At 33.7% G+C, this 6000-nt stretch overlaps 1 protein-coding gene across 5 annotated transcripts in view; it reads right to left on the reverse strand.

Moving 5' to 3' along the window:
* Window positions 1-1928, reverse strand: part of LOC143244250 (lissencephaly-1 homolog) — a 45586-nt gene extending 43658 nt beyond the window's left edge. For 2 of the 5 annotated variants that reach the window (XM_076488565.1, XM_076488564.1), the window contains exons 1-2: window positions 1719-1854; window positions 1398-1490 (exon numbers count right to left, since the gene is read on the reverse strand). The gene's annotated coding sequence lies outside the window, so the exon portion shown is untranslated. Of the gene's footprint in view, window positions 1-1397 lie in introns of all 5 variants that reach the window. The other 3 variants (XM_076488567.1, XM_076488566.1, XM_076488563.1) reach the window with 3 other exon arrangements.
* Between the last annotated feature and the right edge of the window lie 4072 nt (window positions 1929-6000).

Below are 6000 nucleotides of genomic sequence, written 5' to 3' on the forward strand. Positions count from 1 at the left end.
ACTTGTTAGAAACAAGCTAAGATGTTGTTTCTTCTTATTACAAAATGAGTGAATACTTGCATTTCAAAACTTCTTCAAGAAACTAGGTTAGGAAAGAACACTAAAAGCCTAACTCTTTCAATCCATAAAATTTTCATGTGGATTTTCCTAGTCCATGAAGTTAAAAAAAAAACATTCAGGAACCTGCTATAGCACACTACAAATGTACAAAAGCAGACTATCCACAAAAGTTTAATTCATATATAACTTTAAGCTAAGGCACATATGATAAGTTTTGTGCTTAAAACTTCAGATATTTCAAAACAACAACAAAAAATGAAAAAAACTTATACCACAAAAATAGATGTGTTACTATTCACAATATTTCAGGCTAGGATGCCCTTCCTCTGGTGATTTGAAGCTGTAATAGAATATAATGTTTGATATTATCAGTGTAAAGGCATCCCCACCCAAAACTATGGTGCAAGTTTTTCCATTTCTTGTTTTTGATTTCATTATGCCACAACAATTTTCTTTTAGCTAATTTTTAGATATTCAAAGACAAGCCAGACAAACAACACAGACAGCCAGAAAACACAATTTCAAGTTTTTCCAGTAATTAAGGAACATCCTTCTGTCATATTTATCACATCTATCAGCTGCCAGGTTTTTCATTTCATAGATTAATTTAAATAGCAAAATTATAAAAAAAGAAAATCAGAAGTCGTATGTAAATAATAAACACCTTTAAAATCTCCATCTTAATAATATTAATGTATCTTTTATTAAGCCTTGAAATAATAAAATCTAACTGCTGATGTTTGTGATATATATGTGTGTGTTTGTAATAAAATAATATTAAATTTTTTATAAATATTTTATTTTATAAATTATAAGCCTCAGCTCATTTGTTTCATAGCCAGTTTTCCCATGACGACGAAAAACCACTTGATGTAAAAATGTATTTTCAAGATGACTGGTATGGGTATTAAAACTTTACAAAAACTGTACTTTAATTAGTTTTAGTACCCGTACCAGCCGTCTTGAGAATACACAACTAGTTCTCTTCAGTTTTTGTTGTAATGTTTAAGTTCTTAAACACAACTTTTAAAGCTTAAGACTTACGTTAGTATGGTGAATTTTGTTTCATATATTCTAAAAGACAAACATTCAATTTACAAATTAATCACATGTCACTTGTAATCGTTGGACAATCTGGTATTATTAGCAACATTAATACATAATGACATCTTAACATTAACAATGTACCACATCATTGCTTCCTTAATCTCGGTTACATTCTCTTCGTTATCTTGTAAACATTTCAACACCTTACAAGTCACACTTTTATAAATATAATACCTGAAAAATTGGTCTACTTAAATTTTTTTTTAAAATCCCAAATAAAAAAGTCATACCTATGTTTTTATACGGCCAAATATCTTCAGTGAACAATACGTCTTTTTGTTGTTGTTGTGGTGGTTTTCAAAAACCGGCAAAACAAAGTTACCCTGAAAATATTACGACTAAATTATAGTTGCAGTAAATAACCTGACGCCGTCGTTAGTAAAGACAGGCTATTCAACTTATGTAATGGTACCAGCGATGTCAAACGTAGAAATGTTACACTAAACTTGTGACAGTATGTCACTGTCAAATGTTACGAGATAACATATGTTCGAAAATAAGTTCTCTTTTCACTGAAGTCAACATTTATAATAAATATTCTGATATCATACCTTCGTATGAATAGCTACGTGACTAAACCTGAGGTAAACTCACACTTGATTTATAAAACTTAGTAATACTACGCTGCTTTAAACCAATTCACTTCGAACAGTCACTGCAGCATTGAATATTCTCGCCAATCCTTTCAATCTACGAGAAATCACGTTAGCACACTGAGCGACGTCAGCAACAGCATTTCTCACACAAACTCCTCAAGCACTAATTTCTAACAAGGCAAAAATGTTGACAACACATTTGAAATAAAATAGATTAATACTAGCATAACAGTAATTTTAAATGTGCATTTTAATTTTACTAAAAGTTTATGAATCGTTTTATTTTTAATGTACTGAAGAAAAGAATTTTTTTCACATTTTGAAATAATTTTTCAGTTGCAAATAAATCTATGTCTTCTTTCTGACGTTTCGCTTCGCTTCTTCTTTGTGGGTATTTGGGTATGTTTTTTTTTTTTTTTTTTTTGAATACCCAGGAGGGTCAGGTGCTCAAGATCTCTTTCTCCATCCCTATCTTTCATGTCGGCTACTAGTAAGAATTTGTTGCTGTTGTAGATTTTGGGCCAGAATATCTCACAGTACTCCGGCCCTTTTCAGGACAATGTCCATGTATTGTCTTGACTTGCCCTTTTTTTTGACGTTTCATTTGAAAGGATTGCTCGTTTTGAATTTCGCGCAAAGCTACACGAGTGCTGTCTGCGTCAGCCGTCCCTAATTTAGCAGTGTAAGACTAAAGGGAATGCACCTAGTCGTCACCACCCACCGCCAACTTTTGGGCTGCTCTTTTACCAACGAATAGTGGGATTGACCGTTACATTATAACGCCCCTGCGGTTAAAAAGGGCGAATATGTTTGCTGTGACGGGAATTCAAACCCACGATCCTCGGATTGCGAATCGAGTGCCTTGAAGGGAAATGTGACACGAAGAAAGCATAATAAATCTTTTGAAGTTATTATCTTCGGTAACAAAGTACTACTACAAACCCTATAAATATTTCATGCCAGACTTAAATTCTGGTTAAGAAGTTATCACCCAGGATTATATATAAAAGTTTTAATGTTTTCAAATGAGACCCAAAAACCGAGCGCTTTCAAATAATTGATTGTTATTTTTTGGAGAATAAAGGGTTATGTTTAATGAGTGTAATATATATTTCACTGAAGAAAAATAGTCATCTATTTAAAATCGCTCGAATTTTGGGTCTTGCTTAAAAGTATGTCAGGCTTATTTCTTAGAGTATAAGTGTTTGTTCATTTATTTCGGATATCGAGCGAAACTACACTGCGCTAACAGTTCTTAATTTTTAATCGATAGATAATTAAAGGTAACTTGTGATTAACACCCATCGCCAACTCTTGGAACACTATAAATTGCTCTCACTCTTATAAAACAGAGCACGATTTTGCCGTAACGGGACACAAGTCAAGAATCATCCAACTTACGGTTAGAGAAGCAAACTATCCAGCCACACCCGAACTATTTAAGATTGTTTGACCCATAAAAATTACATTACCATGAAGCAATATTGCTTTTTGTCATATAACAGTGAGAATTTTTGCAAAATGAAAATTTCTGGATAAAGTCAAAGGTCTGTATGTATGTTTTGATGTGTATATATACATATATATATGTAAATACGTATTGATTTTTACCTCTCGTCTTTGATGAGAGTAATAAAAAAAGGCGTTAGACTCGTAATCTGAGGGTCGCGGGTTCGAATCCCTGTCGCACCAAACATGCTTGCCCTTTCAGCCGTGTGGGCATTATAATGTGACGGTCAATCCCGCTATTCATTGATAAAAGAGTGGCCCAAGAGTTGGCGATGGGTGGTGATGACTAGCTGCCTTCCCTCTAGTCTCACACTAATAAATTAAGGACGACTACCACAGATAGCCCTCGTGTAGATTTGCGCGAAAAACTAAAGATATATAAAATCTTATTGAAATCCTATGCAAATTAGAATGACATATATATATTTATTGTTTATAAGACTGGATAGATTAAGTAAAAACATATTTTCACCCGCCATGTTCTACGTAATATGAAAGAGATGAATTTGACGAACGTATTCTTAAGACGGCTGGTATTAGTACTTTATTTTGATTAAATTGCTAATACCTATACCAGCCGTCTTGAGAATAGATTTTCACTTCAAGTGGGTTTCTCATTATCTCGAAATTTAAGGAACCTCTTTTTTTTATTTTTGTAACTGGATTTTATATGTGTATGTGAGAGGGGTTCCGTGTAAACTTTTCTACATTTTCGCTAAAACCGACGCTCTGTAACAAACAGTCAATCTGTCATCAGATAACCAGTCATCACTGGTTGTTCTCTTACAATCGCAAAAAGCTATAATCATTAGACGTCACATACTTAACCAGTAAAGGATATCACTGTTGATGGCCTATCCTATGCAGTGTGAAAATTTGTCCTCAAGTCAATAATAAAATTTGATTTTAAAACTAATAAACTATAAACTCGTGAAATGGCGGGAAGGAGTATCACTTTTCCCTCATTCCTACGAACAGTTATCCGTCAAACAGATGGCACAACATTAACCTCCATTCATATGCAACAATAAAACTAAAATAATTTCACAATAACTGAGTATTAATACAATAAATTAAACGGTGGAATATCTGAAAGAAAACCCATTTTCACCACTTTAAATAAAATGATGGTTATTTCAGAAATACCACGATGTATTACTTGATAAAATAATTCAATAAATATTAACGCGTAAAAATAACTTCTTTAATACTTGAAGGATACATACAAATACATATATATAGGAATTATTTTAAGTACACTAAAAATGATAAAATAAGACTATTTGCTTGAAGTTAAGCACAAAGCCACACAATGGGCTATCTGTGCCGTACTCACCATAGGCATTGAAACTTGTTTCTAGCGTTGTAGGTCCACAGAAATTCCGCTGTGCCACTGGCAGGTGAAAAAATAAGAAGCTTTATTTATATCTAGGAAAAGTAACATACTGTAATTCACATGAAATTAAAACTGCATTTAAACTTTTAACTTTACAATTCAAATTACTTTGGGAAGAATAGTAAACCACATGATAATCAACATTTCATTTAATATCTAATCTAAAAATATAAAAAAGGAAAACATGTACACCTATGTACATGCGTTCAAATATATATAAAGTACGTACTCTAAACTTTATGAAAATAAATATACCAAATACACAACTCTGCCAGTCTGTTGAGGTTTAACTCCCCATAACTTTAACTCAGCATGCAAATTCTCCAGGGCTGCCATTAATTTGTGGCTGGCTGTTGTCTTGATATAAAACTTATCCTTATATTTGACTAGAGTCATCTCAGTTTGATCTGCATGTAGTTCATATCTTCCTCAAATTGAGATAAAGAGGTTTTTCTTTGCTGTAGCCAATCCCCCTCTCTGTTGTATAGTTGCTTGACAGGGAAAGTCTTGTAACTCCAAAAGCCACTGTGAACATTTCTATTGTTTAGGTAGAAGCGATTTCGTCTTCTGTAAACTTTTGGCAAAGTTCCACTGACTACCTGGTTCTTCTATATACTGCTTTCATGATTATTGTGATGGCAAAAAAAAGAAAAACTTTGGGTTTCATCATCATACTAGTGGTGGGAGTTCTATGAGTACCTGTTCTTCCACCCTCTTTCCAAGATATTATCAACTTCCAGAAATTTTTATGCAGTTCTTTTTGGAAAAGTACTTTAGAAGTGTGATCACACCTGCTAGTGTTGCAGAGTGGTGAAGACACACCCTTTGATTGGAAATTTAACTATTTGGTCCCACTTCTTCTCCCCTGCTAAGGACTCATCCTTCATTGACATCAGGTACCAGAAATGACGATAGCTGCTAGATAGCTTGAAAGCTTTGTTCTTCTGGTGTAAATGAGATATTCAAAATTACACTATCCAAATCTCAATCATTCTCAGGGTTAGTTTCAGCAAAATCTTCTGCTAATGATAGGGGCTACAGGGCCCATGATAATTGCAGGGTCAGTCTGATAACAAGTTTGGTAAGCTCTCCCTTGTCTAATTGCATTGTCAAGAAACACATCTTTATCCATAGGATAAATCATGATGAACATCTGTCCAGTTCCCAGAATCCTGTTTTGACAGCTTCACTGGCACCCTCACTGAAAAGAAGGTGCTATTCACCATGGTGGAACACAAGAGTTTTGTAGAATTATGGAAGATTTATAATGTAGCAAGAGAAAAATACTTCATGTAAAATGGAACTGGAACAAGGTAGGAGAATCATCAGTCA

Source organism: Tachypleus tridentatus, chromosome 2, assembly GCF_004210375.1.
Source record: "Tachypleus tridentatus isolate NWPU-2018 chromosome 2, ASM421037v1, whole genome shotgun sequence".
Classification (NCBI taxonomy): domain Eukaryota; kingdom Metazoa; phylum Arthropoda; class Merostomata; order Xiphosura; family Limulidae; genus Tachypleus; species Tachypleus tridentatus.